The 23,924-nt window shown below is 43.3% G+C and overlaps 1 protein-coding gene across 5 annotated transcripts in view; it reads left to right on the forward strand.

Moving 5' to 3' along the window:
- ephb2b (eph receptor B2b) overlaps window positions 1–23,924 on the forward strand; it is a 153,434-nt gene that overhangs the window by 73,508 nt on the left and 56,002 nt on the right. The gene's annotated exons all lie outside the window — the stretch shown is intronic.

Genomic DNA, 23,924 nt, shown 5'->3' on the forward strand with positions numbered 1-23,924 from the left:
TGCACTGTGAGGCAGACGTGCTAATCAGTCGCCCTCCGTGCTGCCATGTCAAAACTATTATCGATTAAATTGATAATCAATTCGTAGTAAAAAGTATTGGATGTCAAAAGGGGTGGAGCTAGATTGAAACTTCAATCTGTCGATTAATTTTCAGAGAATGGTAACTTCCGTGGCAGTAGGAAGGCAATGAGAAGATATTCCGTATGCATGTAGCAGCAAGGAGGACATGTCCACCAAGACAAGTTTCTCCTATGGGAGACCAAATAAAAGTCAAATCATGCCAAGGAAGTAAACCTAAATGTGGATGTCCTGTCTGTTGTTGTCCTTTTGCGTTATTGTCTCGTGATATTTATGTCTTTGATGGCAGTATCCCCACATACTACCTCCACACGCCGCCCGCTGCAAACAAAAGCCAGATCAGGGTTTAATCCTTCCAAATTAGAGTGAACAGAACTGAACCGAACTACCAGTGCAAGAAAAAAAATCCTTTATATGCCAAATCTTTCAAGCATTTGTACTAACCCACACAAATGGTGCATTCAACATCTCAGAAATAGGGTCTGTGGTTATCTCCCTCCATCACTGCTGACAAAGATGGCACTTTTTCAAATGGCCTTCATTTTACTTTCCCGACTGCGAGCCCTCTCACGAGCCCATTGATTGAATGACTCAAAACGTCGATGTAACCACTGTGCAAGGCAAGAGTGCCCTATTTTATCCACGCCGAGGCGGGTGGTGGCGACTGTTTAACGCACCGTGAGGCATCGGTGGCCGGAAAACAGCATGACGGCACGTCACCCGCATGCATCCCGTCCATTTCGACAAACCACCCACCTGCGCGTGTGATGACCGTTTTCCTGCCCTGTAATTACAACACATCCCCCAACGTGTTTGTGTGCGTATTTATGTGTGTGTAGCGACTGGGAGGGGAAATGTGATGGGTGCAGCCGCACATAGAAACACAACTTTGGAAAGAAAAATCAAACAAGACATTTGAAATCATGTGAACATGTCAGCACTACTTTTTGGATTTTTCAGTATAAAATGTCAGATATTTTTTCAAGTCAGGTAAAGGACATGAAGTGCTTTGCGCTGAAGAAAGACTAAACAAATACAGTTCAGCACAGCCTCTTTCAAGTCGTCAATGTGGCTCGTGTGATGCTTTTGACACACAATTAGGCCTGATTTTGAAGTTTTCAAACTCTTGATGTTCTCCTTGACTAAAATTAAAAGAATTAACCAACCACATGTCAGGAACACCTAAATATTGGCTTTAAAATGTCCACAAATCTCTTAGTGTTCACACCCAAAAAACCCCAATAAAAAACAATAACATAGATATTTAACACTGTCCTCCCTTATTGTATGAAACACGAGTTAAAACGCGACCTATAAACCATGATTTCAAGATTTTACCGCAACACCGGTAACAAATACTTGGCTGACGCACAATTTAGTGTCGTCGTTGATTCATAGCAGTAGATCCACCAAACTGTGTAATCATCCCGACTGCTATGCTAACAGGGACAGGATTTTCAAGGAGTGTAGGCCAACCCTGAGCACATATGAGTATACTCAATCCGCTGGACATGAGTCGGCATCCCCGCGTAATCACGTCGGTCCGCTTGTTTTTGTGACCTCCGTGTAAGTCACTCCATGTTGCGGATTCCAACGTCTCTGGGGTTGCATTTTGTCACGCTGCTCTTTTGGTGCTAAATTGGATTATACAAGTAATTGTTTTCCGCTCAGCAGAGACAACACGATCCAATTTCATGTCATCACAATGCTGAACATGCTCAATCAGCAGAGTCCACACTCAACTGGGTTACACACATAATGAATTTCAAAATGTGAGGGACTGCTCACATGACATGGAAATAAGCATGCACTTACTGTTCTGCACGGTACTGTGTACTGGAGATGACCAGCACAGAACACTACATACTTTACATCTGTTGTAGTCACACCACGACTGGAAAGGTTAAAAAAAGAAGAAAGAGAAGAATTAATCAGGTTCTTAATTGGGTATCGTTCTGTTTTACGCCACCACACACCTCAGGATTTTCCATCGTAAATATTAATCATTGAGTTTAACATTTTTTTGCAGACACACACAGGATAATTGCTCAAGATAATTTTTTCCTTTTTTTTGGAGTCCTTTGATACTCAGAATTTATTGCAAAGAGAAATCCGACTACATTTAAGGCTGTTGTTCAGTATATGGGTGCATAATACGTAAACCTTGGTTAACAAGAAATTCCACGAACTATTTCATTTCACTTGATTTATACCCTGCAGTCGGTGATTGTTGAAACGTGCAATCCGAGTGCAAAGTTAAAAACCCCGGATTTGGTGCCTAACCCTTTTTGTGCTGAAAGTAGAAGGTGGCTCTGGAGTGAGGTTTTACTCCTGTCCAATTCCACTCCTACAGAAAAAAAAAATCCTGTCCCGTCCAAGTCCCAGACTATGTAAAACAACAACAACAAAAAATCCTGTACCGTCCATCTCCTAGTGAAAAGACTAACATTCCTGTTCTGCTCACGTTTAGAATGAGCTCCACTCCCGTAACGCTCCCATGTTGGAGGTCAGCCATATTAAAAATCTGTCTGAGGATTTTTTTTCCCATTGGAAAATCGCGCTTCCGTCTGCTCCTGTGACATTTTTATCCTGTACCATCCCAATTCCACGATTAAAGGTGAAGTTGACTCCCATCCTGTGGGTCCGGAAAAAATGTCACCCTGTAGTTGAAAGCAACTGTCCCAGTCCCATTTGATGTCGCAGGATTACGATCATCATTATTGAATAGCTTTAACATTTATCGGCCCTGATCTTTTTCCGAGCAGATCAACTTAACTCAATAGAATAGTATAGATCAGGGAGGATGAATCTCTCTTATCACACCACAAAACTACAGGAAAATCTTTTAGAGACTTCCAATAATTGAGTCTTTTGCAGCGTCTTTTTAGGCAGCCTTGGCTTAGGAGGTCAAGCGGCTCGTCGAGTAACCAAAGGGTAGGCTGTTCGAGTCATGTGTTGTTGTATCCTTGGGCAAGACACTTCATCTGCCTTGCCTTCGGCGTCACCCACACTGGTCGTGATTGGAGGGGCCATACTGGCAGCACCCCGTCCGTCAGCCTGTCCTTGGGCAGCTCTGGCTGCAGAACGCAGTTTACCACGATCAGAATGTGAATGTATGACTGCATGAAAAATGTATCATAATGTGAAGCTTCACTGAGTGTCAAAACAAAGCACCATATAAAACAGATGCATGAGTATTATCATTTTGCTACGATGCTCAAATTTGCGTACCTTGCATAAGTTGATAACAAGAAGCCACAATCAGAATATGCGATCTCCGACGCCCTGATGAATGTGATCAGGAAGGGGGAGTACGGCACAACTTAAAACTGATTTCCATTTTATGTATGCACTGTATACTTCGGGTTTATTAGAAAACCTATTTATTTTTTCAGTATACTGTATTAACTTTTTTTTAATGTCACGTTTACAAAATGGCTCCTGACAAGTCAAACATTATACTGTAAGTCCTGGGATGCTGTTCACTCTTTTCTCTTGATCAGAATGGGCAGCAGGGGGCACTTACTTTTGGCCTGACTTTTAGTGTGTGTGTGTGTGTGTGTGTGTGTGTGTATGTGTGTGTGTGTGTGTGTGTGTGTGTGTGTGTGTGTGTGTGTGTGCGTGCGTGCACTCCGCTTAAGCAAACCAACATTACTTAAGACAAATATCCCTTACTCCAACTTACTTAGGTCATCCTGCCGTCGCCCTGTCTTGGTACTCACACAACGCCCCATTTGATTAAAGCTTGATGAGGAAAAATGCATTATCTGCGAGTGCAGCAGGTCTGAGAAGAGATGAGTAGAGGAGAGTCTTTATATAAAAATCATGAGCTGTGCTTCTGCCATGGTTGAGCTCAAACTCTCGGTGTTCCCTGTTTTTTCTTGTGTTCGCCGCACTCCCCCGTCTTCCCCAACAACACGAAAGCCGATCTTGCCGCTTCAAACTGCGGTCGGCCACCGCCTCTTCAGCCGCAGCGTTCTGTGTAACAAATTGATCCGTGCGAGATGTACCGTCGCCTGCTGAATATTGCGGCATAATGAATTGATTTGAGAGAGGTGCCCGCACGGGGCTCGGGAGAGATCCTCTTTCATAGCCAGATTATGGAGCCGCAGCGACCGCACAAAGCGGCCCAGATGAAAGTGACTATTTGTACTGTAATATTTATAACCCCAACAGCCGGCGCTTTGTCCTGACATTCCCGCAGCTTAACGTACAATTACGGGTGTTAGAATTAAAGTCTCGGCTGGATCCCTGGCAAATAATTATGTTGTCAGGAAATCTGTCAAAACATTGATATACAAGGTGGGGTGCTTACAACAAATTGCTGGGACCTTCCCTCAATGATTGCCTTACAAGTGATATTAGATTTCCTTCTCGGAGTGGTGGAACCACAGCGGCGGCTCCCTGGGCAAAGGATGTCCCTGAAAAAGGGAGATCTTGTTTCCCGCAACAGCCTCCAGGGAACGGCGCATTGCATCGACACATGGACTTGTGTTTGTCCTCCCAGCTTGCTCTCTCTCTCTCTCTCTCTGCTTCTCTCAGCCCCTGCTATTGTGACTTCAAGGGTCCCTGGAGTCAGTGTGTATGGCTCGCCGTATTGGCAAGATTCGAGATAGTCTTCCTCGGCAGCAGGAAACATTACCGCAAAATTACATCTGTGAAATGAGTGTGTGAACCAACTTGGATTTGCACTTTAGAGTCAATTACCCAATTCCGCTTTAATGACTTTATCCATTTTTGGGGACTGTCTATTCCCGTATACATTTCAACTGGAGGAATACATGAAACAACCCGCATGCATGGAAGAAAACTGTCCACATTTTTATAAATTTAAGGTGATTCTCAGGGATTTCTAGACATTTTGAGAATTATTTGAAATAATCAAATTACATCCATGTGTAAGTTTGATGACACGACACTACAAAGCACAGAAAGAAAATAGCACACTACCGAACGTAGACCACAGAGAGTGCGTTGTTCTTCACTACACTTGGCACACGGCACACAGGGCCTTGAGTCTGTGTAGGGAACAGTGAAATCTCAAGGCTATCAATGCGTTCGGGGAGTACTGAAGGTCTTTGATCTTTTTGACACTGGCTGAGATGGTAAACTGCACGGCCTGAAAGCTGAGGATGACAGTCAATGCATTGGCGTGGAAATTTGTCATTTAGATCGAACATGTTAATACAGAAAAGAGGAGGCGAAGGCTCTAAATTAGCGCCTCTAATTTGCCGTCAGAATCTCAATTATTAAAATAACTCAGTCTGGAGAAGATTCAAAGGAAGGAATCAACGCCGCAGCCTTTGCAATTCCACACCGCTGCCTTTATTTCCCCGGGTGCCACTGTCTTATAATGGCGCCTCTAATTGACTAATGGTGCACATGGAGGACTTGTGGGAGTTGGAAGGTAACCACGCTGATGACTGGATGATTGTCTTTTGTGCTGCAAGATGCAAAATGCAAATGAAACATACCCTATAGAACTTTTTATGCGTCTCGCAAACAAAGATGAAAGAGACAAATGCCGCAGTTTAATCTATTTAAAAATAGCCGTTCCCAACCTTTTTTGCAACACGGACTAGTGTGGAAGAATGGAAGTCACATTTTTGATGGACCAACATAGAAACAAATACAAACAAATGATTAAAAATGCAAATAGCTACTATGTAGTTATTGCAATTATTAGCCTTACGATTATTTCTCTTTAATAAGGGTGTTCCATGTTAGGGTCATTGAAGACGATAACGTTTGTTTTGGTCATCATCTTGCAGAAATACTAATTAAATATAGACAAGATGTTGGAAAATGAACCAAAGTATTGAGTCCTATTTTAAGCTGAATAGCTAAATGCAGCTTTCTTTTTCTCTATCCTTTTCTTCTGTCGCATCAGTAAAACTCATTCACTCCCAAAGACGTTTTTAAACGTCTTTTTAGACTTGGTCTAGAATTGGCTGGTACTGAATGAGTTAAGCCTTTTCCCCTTTCTGAAAAAAATGCTCCGGATAAATGTGTGTGTGCGGTTTTTTTTTAAGAATTATTGGTGCCTGTGTGCTTTGGTTTTTAGATGTTGAATGGGACGATTTAACATGTACACCTGATTTTCTTAACAGGATCACAAAGTCAAGCGAGATGGGCCCATGATTTCTTGTGCAGTGTGTGTAATTGCCAAAATTGTAACAAATTGCAATATTGTTTGGGTTGTTAAAACAAACATACTTACAGGTAGGTGAGATGACTGATTTGATCCGCTCTTGTCAACGTCATTTTAACCCATAGCTCTTCATTAGATTGGAGTGTGTGTGTGTGTGTGGGTGTGTGTGTGGGTGCGTGTTTATGTGTGTGCGTGCGAGTGTATCTTGATGGCAAGCCAACATTCATATTGGCTGCTAAAAGGCTTTTGCGCAACATCTGCCAGGCGGTGTTTGTATTCAGATCGTTGGTGAGAGTGTGACCTCACTGCCATACTGCTGTTGGTGTTCAGGTGTTGCTGCTGTCATTCCAACACAGAGAGATGAGAGTGAGACATCTTCCTGAAATGGCGAGACAGTATTATTTGACATGTGGATTATCTGGATTGACGCAGCAAATCTCTTTCTGTGTAAATATGTACGCTTGGGATCTAATTCTGGCTAAGCAAGTCTTGGGCATGCTCATACAATGCTTGTACGGTAACTTTTATATATTGGTTTACTGATGGCAGATAAAAGTGAATCATTGCCCACAAGGTCAAAGCTTTATTTCAGGAAACACACCAACATCTGTCTGACAAACATAAGGGAAGCATTAGCAAAGGTGCAACTGAAAGGCAGCAGAACCTGGAGCTCTGAGCAACAAAAGTGATTCTCATTCAAGGTTGATACTGTCTTTTTGGAAGTTATAAAGTTTAAGTTGAAGCATTAGTTTGTCCAAATATATAATGCAAATTAAAACCTCACTTTTCTATCATATAAAAAAGGCTCACTCCTTTCCATTTAATTTGAGTTGAAATCAGTCCTGCGTCAAACAATCGTGGCAGTGTCGAGATGGTTAGCAAGTCTGCTTCACAATCGAGGTGTTCTAGGTTCGAATTTTGATCAGGCCATCCAGTGTGGAGTTTGTGGATTTTCTCTGAGTACGCCGGCTTCCTGCCTCATCCCCAAAAGATGTCACGTTGTGCACGAAGCGACAGAGTAATCGCTTCGTGCGCAACAAACTGGAGATAAGTGGATCACTGAAAATGCAGACACAGAAAGGAACTTTGTCACAAAAATGATATTTATTACAACACAAATCCCTGTCTAAACGGACAACAGAAAACGCTGGTCAAAAAGAGAACCAGGAACTAATCGTAACGAGGCAACAGAAAACGCTTGCGGAAAAAAACGTCAAGGAGAAAATTAAGGCATAATATTATGATCACTCACGAGAGGATATCTAGGAACGCAACAATTGTCAATAGTCTTTAAGGCAATGTTTGAACCAAGAAGGAATAGGCAATAGCAATGGCATGGTGTGGAATAGTCCGGCAGTGAGTTGACTGCCGGAGCGCCTAAATATAGCAGGTGTAATCGCCTACAAATGGGTGGCAGGTGTGCAGGCGGCAACCAAGAACGCCTGCCCGCTGCTGTCAAATACGGAATGTGACAAAAGATGCATGTTGTGTTCATTAAAGATGCTAACTTGTGTCGTGTAGGTGACATTTTGTGTGTGTGTGGGTGTGTGTGTTCTGTGATTGACTGGCTAGCACTGCAACCCAACTTCCCTTCCCAAAAGTCAGCCGCAGCCTAAGCCTCACCGCTTTGCTGGCCGAATGGGTGAGGCCACACCCCTTTTGGCGGCCTGTTGGTCTTCGGATGCTGGAGAGTGAGGCAGATGAGCTGTTGACTGATAGAGGCAGCCAAATGCTTTAGACTGAGCTCTCCAGTCAGAATGAATGACTGCTGGCAGTGAGCTTTGGGTGGTGCTCGCAAAATCACGATCACACTATTTCATCCAAGGAACATATGAAATTGTAAATATGGTTCAATGTTGATGTAAAACACAGACTGTGAGTACTGTACATGTGATACTTTCATCCGAACCGGCTCTTTGTGATTTTACATTCACATGTGAAAGCTTTTGTGCGTTTGATGGGCAAAACTTTGCGACATGGCCACACTATGCAATGGCAATTCACGTTTTGACTCGCCGCAAAAACTGTGGCGGATCAGTTACGGCAGATCATACACTGCAACAGGCTCGCATAGTTTAGTTGATCCTGCCGCCATCGCGTCCTGCACCTGTTGTAATGGAAAAGCAGAGGAGATGGTTTGTGGTCGTGCCCGGGCAAGCAGACTGGTGTGTTGTGGCGCTGTTTGAGGCTAATGAAAAAGAGACATATGTAGAACACCCCTACTTCACACAGCATTGTGTTAGGCTGACATTATCCACGCTTCAGTTGTTGGATGGAGTTTTTCAGTTACATGTGAAGAATACCAAAGAAGCGCCGAAGCAGATGTTCATTCGCGCCAGTGTTTCCATCTAAAATGCCAGTACAGGTCATCTGACTTTGGGTCAGCATCTTTTTGGTGACATAACTGAGCAAAGAACAGTGTCAATGGATGCTGGAGTGACAGCAGGCAAAGCAGTTAGTCATGTCTTCGTGTCCACAGAGGCCCCTGGAATCATTCCCTAGCCTTCTTTCGGTCATCTCTGATGAGATTTCAGCATGACCAGGTGTTTTTTTCCCCTTTCTTTTTTTTTTCATTTCATCAGTCTCTCACTGTCTGTTTTGCATCCTGCACACATCCATACTGAGTTTGACAGCACGCGAGAATAAGGGAAGACGGAAAGGCCAATTGTTTTACTTAAAGTGAGCGCAGAAAATCCCTTTGCGATGCACATGTGCATCGCCATATGCAGCTACAGTACGTGCGTGTTAACGTTCTATAAGCGTGCACGTCTACTTCATCATGCTCCGTTTCATGGCCCATCCATCATGCGTTGATGTGATAACGTTGCCTGTCGTCCCCGAGTATCGCGCCTGCACTCCCCAGCCCAAAAGATCACGGCCCGTTAAGCCCTCCCTTAACATCTTCCACATGTTCCCGCACACCAATGTTGTTTTCTGCTTCATAAAGCAGAGCGGGACTCGTCCTCCTAGTCGCACGTTATCCTGCACCATCTTCTACATCTCGGGTTGCAAGAGCACATCCTTTTACACGTGATCACTCATCTTGTTTGCCAAAAAGGCTCCACGTGGGGCCCCCCGTATCCTACTCTGTACGCTCTATCTCCTTTTGGACCCAAAAGCCCATACGCCTGATAACATTTGACATTCTGGCTGGTGTTTCCAAACAGGAGAATAGCAAAGTGACAAGTCGGGAAACTGACGGTTCTGCTCTACGAAGCCTGGAAAGGCCATCTTGACAACAGTTCTATTCCATATGCAACACAGCCGGGATTTGGTCCAAACATTCCCGTTTTACCTTCTCAGAGGTCCGGGACTTTGGTCTGGTTGAAGAATTCGTGCTTCCCTGTCGACTCAGGGAGACTGATTAATAAAGCATGTGTCTGGATCAAAGATAGGGAGCAATGGTTATGATGGAAAGCCTCTCAAGTAAATCCGAGCGTACAAGGTGCCAATAAAGTTTCAAGCCCAATTGCGAGTTGGCCGCCACACTTTTTAATCAGTAACAATTTCAAGACGTATTTGTTTTGCGGCGTCGCGGCAGTTACTAAGCTCAATTGGCGACCCTCGATTGGATCGCTTCCTGATGTGTCAGAAATTTCGCCAACCGAAAAGTGATCTCGTCCAACCGAAACTAAATAACAATTAGACTTTCTAAACACTGAGCCTTTTATTTCAATGTGCACTGTAGGACGGGGATGAACAGTAGGCACAATAGCATGTTGATGCAACACTGGAAGAAAAAAACAAGATTTAAGCAATACGAAAATAGCTTAAGGATTGCCTGAAAGCTATTTGCCACAGTTTTTTTTATTTGTTCTGTCGCATATTCTCCCTCTCCCTCTCTGTCTTTTTCTCTCTCTCTCTCTCTCTCTCTCTCTCTCTCTCTCTCTCTCTCTCTCTCTCTCTCTCTCTCTCTCTCTCTCTCTCTCTCTCTCTCTCTCTCTCTCTCTCTCTCTCTCTCTCTCTCTCTCTCTCTCTCTCTCTCTATATATATATATATATATATTTCTTTTCCTCGTCTCACCCCCCCCTCGGGTGGTGTCCGTCCCTCATTCAGCTCGGGATCTCTACCAGAGGTCAGGAAGCTTGAGGGTTCTGCGCAGTATCCTTGCTGTTCCCAGCACTGCACATTTTTGGACTGAGATGTCCGACGTTGTTCCCGGGATCTGTTGCAACCACTCATCCAGTTTGGGGGTCACTGCCCCGAGTGCTCCGACCACCACAGGCACGACTGTCACCTTTACCTTCCAGGCTCTCTCCAGCTCCTCTCTGAGCCCTTGGTATTTCTCGAGTTTCTCATGTTCCTTCTTTCTGATGTTTCCATCGCTTGGGACCGCTACATCCACTACAACGGCTTTCCTCTGCCCTTTATCTATGATCACGATATATATATAAAATATAAAAAAGTAGTTATGAGTAGCTATGGGCTGGTCACCACCTTTGAGGAATCAAAACCGCTGAAACATTGCTATAGCAGTTGGAGCTGTTTTTCTCGTGTGCGTCAGAATCCCCCACTTGCAGAACTTGAGTTGAACTGAGAAGGAGCATACATTGTGAGCAGTGAGTTTCTATTTCAATGGTTCAATGTATCTTACAATGTGTAGCCATGCATTCTGAGATTCACAGGTTCTTTGCCCACCATATTGTTTCATTCAACATCCCGCCATCCCATTTTTAAGCAGCAGCATTTCAGCGTAACCCCTCTTGATCAATATTAAGTCTTGATCCGGCTGAGCTGGTTGTCTGGACCTCACACCAACACTCACCACCAACAAGGCCACATTTAGAGTCTTTGTTAACTTTTTTTTTTTTTTTTTTTGAGGAGGTTGACTTTGACAGAGTTTTCATCAAGTCCTCTTCGTGCTGACATCCAGATGGGCCGGAGACAGACTCGTGCCTTCCAAACCAGGGCTATTCAGAATTGTACGACATAGAAGCTTCAAGCGGGCTCATCACATTTCCCTTCACACATTGCAAATTCAATATATTCTTTTGAGACTTTGTTTCCTGTAGTTTGCTCAATGCCCTTGTCACATTCCTGATGTCAGACGCCATTGCTGGACCTCAACTGTACTTTCTGGCTATTATCTTGGGGAGACCTACACTGTAGAATGTGTTTCGACACTAGTGCTCTATTCAACTTAAGCATCGTACACTTATTGATAGAGGTAGCGTTTTAGTTCACTTTCAGTCAGCAAAGGCCCGATTGTCAAATATCTTTAGAAAAAAAAAATATTATTTTTCCTCCCGATCTGCTCTAAAAATGATTAAGGACAACAATTAACTCATTCAATCAAAGCCGTTCTGACTGGAACAACCCCCTCAATCCCAGCGTTTTACTGGATTTTGACTGATTTTCAAAGGTCCACAGAATATTTGGTTCTAATGCTATATAAACATGGAGCCTACCAAAGTAAAGTTTGGACTCTCTTCTTTCAGCAGAAAAAAATGTTTCCATCTTTTTCCATTCTTTAGCAATCGGCATTACAAAAAATGGCTCAGTTTCATGGAAATGGCGATTCCTGGGCAAAAAACGGAGAAAAAGAGCTTTTTGTAAAAGCATGCATTTCAATCACGTGAGACACCATTGCCACCTACTGGTCGCTTTTTTTATATGATGACAATGCAAACGGCTTATTCTCATTCACTGATTGCATCAGACACTCCTCTCTCTGACTCAAAAAAAAAAAGACTTAGACGTACAAGTACGTACTTGGTAGGCGGGACCTACCGTATTTTCACGACTATAAGGCGCCATTAAAAGTCTTAAATTTTCTCCAAAATGGACAGGACGCCTTATGGTGCGGAGCGTCCTTTATATGCGCTGAGTTCCAAAATCTGACTGACAGCCGACACGCTGTTTATATAGAGAAAAGGCGGAAGTGACTGTGAAAGAAGTCGGCCAATCAGGGAAGGGTGGGCGTGTATATATACATATATGGAAAGGGGGAGAGGGAGAGAGAGAGAGAGAGGGAGAGAGAGGACAGACAAGCTAGTCCGCCAATGGTGAAGGGTGGGCGTGTAAGTGGACGCCTCAAGCCAGTACCAACACTTGTATAGCGTGTGGCAATGTGCATTGTTGCAAAACAACTCCGGTTTTGGTTTCTAAGAACCCCTGAAAATAAATTCGACAAAGAGACATGCATACGAAGCTCAGTTAAAACTTAAAGCCACCGGTTATGCTTTTGGCATGCGTGACCATCTCACAGCAGCGGTGAAAAATCAAGTCAAGCAAATGAACTCTGAGCTTGCCGTTATTCCCGGAGGCTTGACTAAAGAACTCCAACCGCTGGACATTGGCATCAACCGGGCGTTCAAAGTAAAGTTGCGAACAGCATGGGAACAATGATCGATGGCAAACACAACTTTACAAAGAGTGAGAGGCAGCGCTGGGCGAGTTACGCCACAATACGCAACAACGAGAGGGAACGCGGCGTTTTTGATGGATTACGGTACTTGCACAATTGTTCAATTCTTTCTACACACACACACGCGCTGCCACCATGTTTCGCTCTGTTCTTTACTTTCAAATGTGGGAAAGCTTCACACGAGAGAAATGTTGACTTTGCTGTTGCTACTCCTTCTTTCCACTCGGCAATGCGTAGCAACTCACACTAGCATGTGATGCATTCAATGACAACTGAGATGTGCAGTACTCTGCTTCTGATACAGAGGATGAGGACGTTGATGGATTTCTGGGTGATGATTGATCGAAAAACGTGAGAACATTGTACGATGGCTAAATAAAATACACCCGAACTCAGTTCTGCTTTCGTTGCCTTTTTAAAAACGTGTTTTTATCTTATCTGTATGTCTTGGCATGCTACCGTATGCTTCAAGCTAACGTGTTAGAGTGCGCGCATGCATGCCGTATGTTTAAGCTGGCGTATGTTTTACCACTGTAAAACTGCGGCTATTCGTACGATGCGTCCTGTGTATGTGTAAAATACAGAAATGTCACGCATTAATGAGACTGCGGCCATTAGTACGATGCGTCGAATAGTCGTGAAAATACGGTAATTAAAAAAAAAAACATACAAGTACGTCTTGTGGAATGAAAGAGTTAAACTTGCTCTGCATGTCCAAACACAAATCCTCTGTGGTCATCGAGCAACATCGAGCTTTGACCGGCTCAGAATTCTCTAATTGTAAATTTAGATTTAGGCGAGGAAACGCAGGACTACCACTGGAGATATATGGGAGTTATGTTTGTGGTGTGCTATGTTAGTCATTTTGAGTACACCACACACTAAAAGAGCAGGCGTTTTATTTACTCATCTCATGTGGGGCTCTCTTTCCTTTTAAAAATCAGTACGGGTGCACCCCAGTTTAAGACTATGCTCTACTCCGAAAAATGTTGATCTTGAACGAAGCCTGTCAGATGTTTTAATTCAACATCATCCTTATTGCGTGCAGAGCAGATGGATCCAACATATTGTGCTTCATAATAAGGATGTGAAGAAATGATCTCATTTCTCATTTGTGCAAACCTAAAAAGTTCCTCCCAAAATGAATATTTCTGCCTCTTTAGATTCCGACATATTTTAAAGACATCTGCTCAACACAGTCGTCAATTGTCTTGTTTTCAATCGGAAATATTCCCACACACTGCTGCTTTGTGTCGACCGCACTCATTTTCCTCAGTCATTGCGCAGGATGAGCACACTTGAAGCTGAGTAGGACAACAAGATTGGCTCTAGTGACCTGATTTAATTGTGGAAGCCTGTTTGAAGGGGCAGGTTGTGGCAGCAGCGGTGATTGGTGGTGGTGGGGGTTGTGTGGGGTTTCCGTCGCTACAGGGGACAGCTTGGCTTTATAAATGCACTACTTACCAAATGTTCTGGCTGTTAAAACTTTTTTTCCACTTCCCTCTGGGCCACTGCAAAGCAAATAAATTAGTGCCTTTAATGAAGCCGCATCGCTCTCCGGTGAAATTCCCAAGCTTATAGGGAGAAGAAGAGCTTCGGCACAGTTCTCCATTCTTACATCCCGTGTCGAGAAGCGGGTTCATCCAGGGGATACTTTGATAGATGAAAGGCGTAGCAGCAATTGCTAGGCTAATCCTTATCTATTCATTCCCAATATTCCTACTAGGACATTGTACGAGCAACTGAGGTTTAAGGGCGAGAATAATGTACTACTCCCTCCTCTATGCGGAGGTCTTTCCGCTGTCATTGCAACCGCTTTCCCACAGTTTATTCTGTCGAGCTCAAAAGGATCTCTGGTTATATCCAAGTCTAGTGGAGCTGAAGGAGATCAAACCAGACATTAGGGGCAAAGCTGCTAACGTTTCGGCATGGTGGCCAAGAGTACATCTCAATCAGAAGTCACCATGCGCGTGTCATTTTTTATCAGACCACCTCCAGTCAGTGTTTAGTGCAATAAAAATCACACATAAGCAAAACAATGCCCGTCACACTCCTAATCAAGCAGGAACAAATCCAGGGAAAAAGCAACATTTTGCTGATCTTAATTTACAAATGCCATTTTCTTTGCAGTGGCTTTACTTTTCATAGTCTACTTCTATATCATGTGCTAATTCACTCGCTAACAGCCAATCACAACGATCATCTACCTGGTCGACACCATTTTGGATACTACGATCAATGGCTCATTCATACAAATCATATATCAAAGCACATTGGCATGAAAGTCTCATAATTCTTCACAATTCTAAATGTTGCTTTTTACCTCATTTCTTTCCTGCTTATTTTATGGGTGCGTGTGCTAGATTGGTTTATTTCATCCATCCTTTCATTATCCGAACTGCTTCGTCTCACGAGAGTTCCGGGGCATGCTGGAGCGTATCCCAGAGCTTATATCAGGCAGTAGGCAGTAGACAAACAACAACTATTCACACATCGGGACAATATAGGGTGTTCAATTAACCTATTATACATGTCTTTGAAATCTGGGACAAACAAGGGATCTCTTTACTGTGAAGCGGATTATCAAGGGGTTTAAGGTATGTGGCGACCAAGGGGGTGCCCACACAGTTACAAGGGGCACCTGTAGCTCCACCGCTGCCAGACATAAAGAAAATGAGAAAATTGCTCACTTTCTACTGTTGTGCAAAATAGTTGAACCATTTCCTGTGCATCTAAAAGCTTTGAAAGTAAATCATTATAGGGATTGGAAGTATGGAATTAACGAGGACATGTTATGGAAAATTGACTTTTTCATAGAGGATAAACTGTGGAGTGTTTATCCACCAACAAAGTGAATTTATACAACTAGTTTAATGTTCCCTTTCTGTCCATTTCTACACCTTTGCTAGTATCATGTCGATGTCAAGAGGTAACGGGGCACGCAGAGGGCAGTGTCAATGAGGTGGTGGCCCTGGGATTCCACTTAGAAGGGGGCAACCACAGCACCCAACACATCCCCCCACCTTTGTATTAGGTGCATGTATGTCGGTGATTGCTATTACTTGAATGCACGTGTTGAAGGACAGCATCCTTTAGAAAGCTCCTACCCCCGCTGACAAAAATATATCGTTGCATGTCCACCACAGATAAACTGTGAATGCACATGTTAGATGGACCAGAAACCTCAGAAAACCTCCTGTAGCGGCACTCCCAACACCCTAACCGCCCCCATATCACCTTAAACACCCTGCTTCAAACCCAATTTTTTTTTTTCAGGGCATCGAAAATGCCTGCCCGTCCCGGGCATCTCGTCTGCTTTTGCTCACTGGGATAAGACAGGGATGCCCCATGAAAAGGAATTAATTCAGCAAGACGAAAAAAAAAAATTCAGGAGATGTGCTTCAGGTCAGGAACCGACCAGTTTTGACGAAACATATTTTACAAAACTCCTCCGGGCTGGACATGAATCAAAGACCCCCACTGAAGCCCGGGAAATACTCACTTCCTTTCCAGACCCGTGTTCTGGATTACTGCAGGGCTGCATCGTCTCTACCAAGAGTTTCAACAGTTCACTCTGCACACATTCAGTCGTGCCTCGACACACACCAGGACCCCTGCTGGAATCCTCCTCCTAAAAAAGAACATCTCTTCTCTGTAACTCTAAGAGCTGCGTGAAATACATTAGTCTCAGTTATGAGGGAAATTGTTTTGTTTCTTTCTTCACCTTGTCCCAGACTTTTTCCCCCTCCTGATGCTACAAGTGATGATAGCTTAAATTTAAAAAAATAAACTAAAAATTAAAAAAAACCCTGCCAGCTCAGAGGGAAACGGAATGTGCAAAAACAGAGAAGAAAGAATCCTTAACCATCACACATAACCCCTCCTGACCGCACGGCGTGATGGTATGCTCTTGGCAAAGCGCTCACTAGCTTGGGAGACATAAGTTGACTCCGCTGGAGTTTGTACTGTAAAAAGTGGTAGAGGGGGAAAAAAAACCACCTCGGAGAAGACAGGGGGTACTCATTAAAGCATTTGAAGAATGCATGTCCACATCTGTAATGACAAGGCAGGAGAGTGAAGACAGGGATGAGTTTTTAACATAAAGGGTAGAGGTACTTAATCTGTCACGTGAAATGTGTTCTCTGCAAACTATGTGCACAAACCAATGTGCATGAAACAAATACAGGTCGGTCGTGAGTTTACGATGGTCACAATGTATGTAGTTTTGATGTTGCGAATGGTGCACAGTGAATGAGAATATGCGACTACACCACATGAAGGCACGCTCAGGTATGGGCATATTTCGTCTTTCAGTTTATTTTATATATATATATATATATATATATATATATATATATATAAATATATATATATATATATATATATATATATATATATATATACCTGTGTGTATATATATATAGAACTAGCTGGTTCACCGCCCTCCGGGCGGCTCATCAACTAGTTCCTGCGGAAGGCTGGTGAGGTGGGCCTTCGGCCCACAAAAGTGTTGTTGCTTGGTTCAACTTTTTGTTCATCTTCATTGCTTATCGCAAAAATAAAGAGATGTTTAGCTCTACTAAATAACTAACAATTTCATTGCAATGCTTGTGGGTAGAAAACATTTTTTCGCTAAGATGCCAGCGCGATCCTAGTGAGCCACAGCCTGAGCGGCGCACTGGCGGCGCAGTGGCGGCGCGCAGCGGCGCGGTGAAGTAGGTACGTTTTGAAAAGGGACAGACGGAAGGACAGCCCGCGTGCGGGACGACGCGCAATATATATATATAGATATAAAAAATAATAATTTTAGCTTTTTTAGTTTCGTGGTAGACTATAGCTCATTCCAGCTAACATACAAATGTTCCTTTTTTGTCGCAAAAGTAGGAATGGAACTCTGAAGAAATATCAACAAGGGATTTGGCTCTTGTTTTTTATGTTGCTTTCTTCGAGCGCCGTACTTTTGATTTCCATTAAGTTAGTTTGTATTGTATGTTGTACTTCCTGCATCATGGAAAGGGGCATATAATAAAATTGCCTTTCGCCTTTGGCGATATGTCTGCTCCCTGAAACACAAACACAGATGCACAATCTGGTCGAAAAGCGTGAGTCAGAGGATGGAAATGAAATGAAGTGCTGCATCTATAAGTGAAAATGCAATTTATGCATTTACTTTCTTGATGGTTGCTTGTGTTCACTCTGCGGTTCACTGGCTTTTCTTAGACCCTGGGCTCAACAAGTAGTCGTGCCGAAGCTTGTCTCTAATGGCTCCTTTGCATGACACATGACTTGACATTTGACACTTGAAATGGCTTGTCTCTCAGTGGAGATGTATCACTTGGAAATACTCTCTTGAAACTGGACAACATTCCTATTTAGACAGGACTTTGGCAGCATCTTAGACCACAAAAACCTCAAATAGGTCAGTGTTTCAGCAAATAGCTAGGAATAGGTATCACAGAGGGGAAATTGAAAATAGTGAACTGCGAATATGCACCGGGTGACTGTAGCCCGCTTTAAAGAACATTGTGACTTTGACTCGTAGCCGAATATGACATTTAGACATCATGAGGGACATCTGCCTCCGGAGCAACCCTCGGTGGAGGAGACATTTTACAAGGCCCATGCTCCAAAAATAAGCTTTCTGAACCTCCAGCAGAGCCCATGCGTGGATGTCAGCCTCGATATTTCTGCCTTGCGACCTTCTTACTAAATATAGGGCCTTGCGTATTGATTTTGGGGACGCGCTGCTTTTGGAGTGTCACGCAGACGTCGATGACCTATTTTCAGACAGATTGCTTGCAATTACGTGGCTCCTTGTGCATTCTTTTGTCTCGTGGGCTGCAGGAGGCGGCAGATGTGTGTGCTCCAAGGAGACACAACACAGCTCAGTCTTTAGGTAGAGTAAGCCAAGAGACTGTTGTGTATTTATGACGGGTACTCCACAACACACGGCGAGTACACATGTTTCATGTTCCATGCAGGGGCCCCCGAGCGAATGCGTATAGAATAAGGGTGTGGAAAATAATTGATATTAATCGATACATCGATGCGCACGTGCGCGATGCGAGTGCATCGGCTCATTCACTGGGTACGACGCGATTGACGGGTGAAATCGCGATTCCTCACAATGCATTGGGGGGTATCGGTAAAATCCGATTCAAGCGCCGTTTTATGCATGTTAAACGTCACCTATCTGCCCTTTCCTAGGCGCAATGAATGCGCCATCATTGTTTTGCGTTTTGTGTTGAATACGGACGGTAGCCGTGCGTCACATACAGTCCAGTCCACAACTAGCGAAACACTATGGAAGTTCGCGCAAGCAGCAGCGAGGAAACTACTGCATTTAATGCTTCCGCAACATTCAGATCTTATGTTTGGAAATACTACTGCTTCGAAAAGAAAGACGGAAAGATTGATAAAAGTTCCGTAATTTGCAAAGAATGTCGCACTACGAAGCCATACAACGGCAGCACCACAAATATGCAGACCACTTAAAACGATGGCACCAGATCACCGACAAGTTTCCCGCCCCCTCCCCCACCTCCCCGTCCAGTTCCTCGTTGGACACCGGAGAAACTCTTGGCAAACCAGGTCAGGATCAGAAAAAAATCGCCTCTTATTTTGGGGGTCCACTTGCAGCTCACTGTGACCGCGCAAGGAAAAACTATATATGGATAACTCTTTTGGACATTTCATTTTGACACTCAGTGAGAGTGGTTTGTGTACGCTACAATACACACAGCAGCTTTGAGGCTGTGACTACCACATTGTTTCAATTGTATTTTTTCTGTCCTATGGAGATGGATATTTCACATAAGACACTCAGTGAGTAGTCTGTTTGTGTTTACACTACAGCAACAGCTGTGAGTCTCAGGTGCCAAATTGTTTACATTTTCTTTGCACAAAACCCAATTGTGAAAGGGCTTAAATGAGTTGTTTTACACGTTCTACTGTTTCTAAGGAATAAAGTGGTCTACTTTTTGCAATACCATACTGAATTCCATCTTTTTTTAAACTTTTTTTCTTTGCGTATTTGCATCATGTTTAATTGCACAATATCACAACAAATTGCACTGTATCGTATCGGATCGCATTGATTTGAACTTAATGTGTATCGCATCGTATCGCATTGTGAAGACGGTGAAACGTATCGCATCGTGTCGCCAGAAAATTCCATGTATCGTTTAAGTCTCGCGTCGCTGGTAGTGCATTGAGATGTGTATTGAATCGTCCTCAGTGCTGAGATTCACATCCCTGGTATAGAAGCGTCGCTTTTATGAAATTTTCATCACAACCGTGAATGCCAGTGTTAGTCTCCCAGTTGTGAGATTAACGGGATCACTCCGTAGTCGATAGATTAGCAACGGCTCATTCACAGTATCGTTCCTCGCTTCTAATAAAGGGCAGCGACAGAGGAAACGTGCCAACAAAATGCTTGGCAAAAAGCAGATTTAATTCCATCTGTGCGTACACGACGCCAGCAGGCCGGCTTCCCACCAGTGAGTGACTAGCTATGCTTCCACTCGTGCCTCTAACATCGTTATCCGTCAGTGTAGGTCACTGTTGTGTTACCCAAGAAATGTGCAAACCAGGAATTATGTCATGGTACCTTCCCAAAAAAGTCAGAAGTGTCTAAAATGCAAGAAGTTATATAAAAAAGGAAATTTAAGCCTCACCCAGAGCGCTGACTGCTGCCAAGAAAGGAAAATCCCTATTTTGATGAACACTGTCAGATTTTCCTAGTTAGTCTATAATTGACAAGAGAGAAGCATTGATAACAGATGTCTATCAATCAAATGAATATTTCCAAATTTAGGTACATCAGATTTGTTGATTTTACTAACTTGCCATGATTATGCATGGTTACACTCAAGAACGAATGCTTCAAATGTTTTGAACTGTTTCTGTGCTGTGTAGACCAGGTCAGTGCTGCCATGGTGAGTCTTCATGTACAAGGAACTCCAGCGCAATCACAATTGGCTATTCACAAATTCACCTATGAAGATATTTTTTTCCCTCAGCTATTTACCCCAAAACTCATTGACTCTTGGTTGTTGTGTTCCTTGTGTGATAACAGGGAATGCCACGAGATGGTGCCAAGGGCCTGGCCAACAGCAAAATAGTAATTGTTGGTGTTCAGGAAATATTTGGACGTCATACATCTCGACTGTTCAAACATCTTTGCATGTCGGGAAAGAGGTCATTTGTAGCTTTGGTTGTTACCGGATGTTAAGGAGAGTGTAAGTGCTAAGTGGCTATGAAAAGGAACACCATTTATTTTTAAGGGTCATGGAAGATGAGTTTAATTGATGTTCAAATATTTGGGTACATTTTACATCTAAACTGTAAAATGGGCAATTCTAAACATTTTAGATGGCTTTAATTACCCATCTGTGGGACTCACTCTTGCTAGAGAAGGACTCAACTCCAATGTGACTGACTTTGTTGAACATACCATTGAATAATGATCACTTCCTGAATTTGTTGTCATAATCAATGAATCTACTTATCAGTTACTATACCCAATTGTTTTACTGTTGAGAATAGTCATACACCTTTAGTGGTACAGTCATATTCCAATATTTTTTAAAAGAAACATTTCCCATCCCTCCAAATACAAGGCACAATCAGGCCTTTGTGAACCTGTGCACCTCCGATGATACGGGTCTTGTGCAGATAGCGTGGCCCGACTCTTGGATTACTACTAAGTGTCAGCTAATTGAGCCTGTCCAAGTAGAACCTGTTAGGGTGCTGATAAGAAAGTATTTGACTTCTGCGGGGTCCCCTGGTGGTGCGGAATTCTTTGCATGCTAGATGAAGCAAGACGCCAAGTGTCTCCATTGGTGATTGCTTTTTCTTTGTGTTCATTTCAACCCCAATGTTCTCACATCTCAATGTGAACGTCATTAGGAAACAATTCTGGCTTTGGGGAGCAGAATCTCTTTATCAGGCAAATTAAACGAGACACAACATTTCTGGTACACGTTACAAGTTACCGTATGTTGATGTCATTTTTGAAAAAGTCCCATCTGGAGCTGCAAATAGGACTTTGATGTCTTTGTGGGGCAAACTGAACCGTTTTGAAGTTACAGAAATGCAAAAATAATAATAATAATAATTGTATTATTCCGCTCCTATGTCAACTGTGTTACCTGAATTTTAACCCTGAGACGTACCAGGAGGGTTAGTGAAATGCGTACAACTCAGTATAAACATCTAGCAGGCTCTCATGCCCATTAAACTTTCATGTTGTCTGTCCCAGACCTGATCAAATGTACTTTATTACTCGCTGTGTGAGAGTCTTGACCTCTCACACGTTCCCGGAAGCCTGCATCTATTTCAGTATTCCGGCCACGTTCAAACATGTGCAGAGAATTTTCGCACGTGGCATTTCCATCCAAAGCCTGCCAATGGATGGGGATTTCAGTCTTGAGTAGCACTGATGTGACCCCCCCCTCCACACACACACACACACACACACACACACACACACACACACACACACACACACACACACACACCCTCTAGCCTTCCTGCCATAATCCCTCTGCCTCCAGGAACTCAAAACTAATCTACCACAGCCTCCTCATCACATTGAGTGCTTCTGCAGCGCTTACATTTAGTCGCCGACTTCGGTTTAAACTTCGAAGCATATTTATGTCTGTAAACAAGCACAGTGAATAGGTCCTTTGAGCAAATTGCCAGTTTACGGTAAGCCTAACGGAGGTCCTTTGGGTGATTTATGCGCCCGACCTCCTGAGTAAAGTACACAGGAGCTTGCGGTATGTACTCATGCACTATATTTTTAAACTGAGCTTGTTTGTGGAAATGTCCAATGTGACATACTGGAATTTGCCAAGTCATGCCAATGAAGAAAATGACCTGTAGTGGTGTTTTACGAAACCTATTTTGCAGTTTCCTAATGTCTGAATAACATGATTCCGACACACTTGCATCAAAATATGAATAAAAATCATAAAAAAACTTGACACACTTCTTGTCTTCCTGAAATTTACTGAGTTTAAGGGATTGACTAAATCTTATGCCAGTGAGTATATACACCACCAAATGGTGAGTCGCCCTTTTTGTTACAATGCCAACCGGGGACAGTCGATGATTGAACCTTGTGTACAAAACAAAGACAATTTTCGGTAAGTTGTTCCCTTCAAGTGTTACTGTAAAATTTTCATTTTGTGTTAAAATGCCAAATCAACGAAAGGTTGAACATCCTCCCGCAACGTATTTCATTCACCTTCCAAGGTTCCTACCGTATACTGTACATAGTTCCTCTTTTTAATGCCTTATGGTTGGTTACTACCTTAAAACGACTATCATTTTTTCTTTTGGGCACAAATGACCTACGACACCAAGAGTTGGATTGAGGGCTGATGGGTGTACCTCAGCAGCAGCAGCAGCACAGTTGCCAAGGCAACAGAGGGTTTGCCCATCCTTCCCCCCCGGCACTCCTCGCTGTGTGTGAGCCGAGTACTTAAATGCACTGACCTCCTGGGTCTGGGCTGAACAGCCTCCATTGATTTGGACAAATGGGGAGGGAGAGCGGACAGCCAAGGCCTTCCTGTTTGAGGGTTAAGGATGTAGTGGAAGGCGTTGCATGAATAGCCGAGGGATGCCGTGTTTTAGATGACTCAATGACACATTTAAAGGCTAATTAGTCTATCTCTTCATTCACTATGCAGTTTTCTGAGGCCAGCACCCGGCTCCACGGCCACAATTGAGCAACTTAATGTGTGCCACCTCTAAATAGCATCCATTAAAGCCTTCCAGTGAATCACCTCCAAACAATAGCAGCAGGTGTAACGTTGCAGAGTGGAGGCGGCGGAGTTTGAACACGTGAGGCGTGCCTCGCTCTTTTTCTATTTCTTACGTCAGGTTGCTTTCAAACACAAATCCCATTTTGGGCTGTTTTGCTCTTGTGTCATTTCATCGCTTGAATACTTCATGAGCTGATGACTTATGCATTTGGCACATGTGGGTCATGAAGCTGCAGCATATACATGGGAAGCTTGTTTAGTTTCACCTTTAGTAGTTAATGTATGATTTTTGTGGCATGTACAATCATACAAATACGAACTAATAAGTGCTCTTAATATATTTACATTTTCACAATACGTTATCCAGTGCAATGGGCTTTTTGGCATTAAAAAAAACACTTCAAAAGCGATACAAAACTTCTGAACAACAAACCAACTCATTTTAAGGTTTTGAGGGACTGTGTTTGTCCTGCATCCCATCGGAAATTCACCCAAAACATTGTTCGACTTACGTTGTCAAATAGGGCATACCCGGCGTAAGCATAACCAAGCCAT

This window comes from Hippocampus zosterae, chromosome 9 (genome assembly GCF_025434085.1).
Source record: "Hippocampus zosterae strain Florida chromosome 9, ASM2543408v3, whole genome shotgun sequence".
NCBI classification, from domain to species: Eukaryota; Metazoa; Chordata; class Actinopteri; order Syngnathiformes; family Syngnathidae; genus Hippocampus; species Hippocampus zosterae.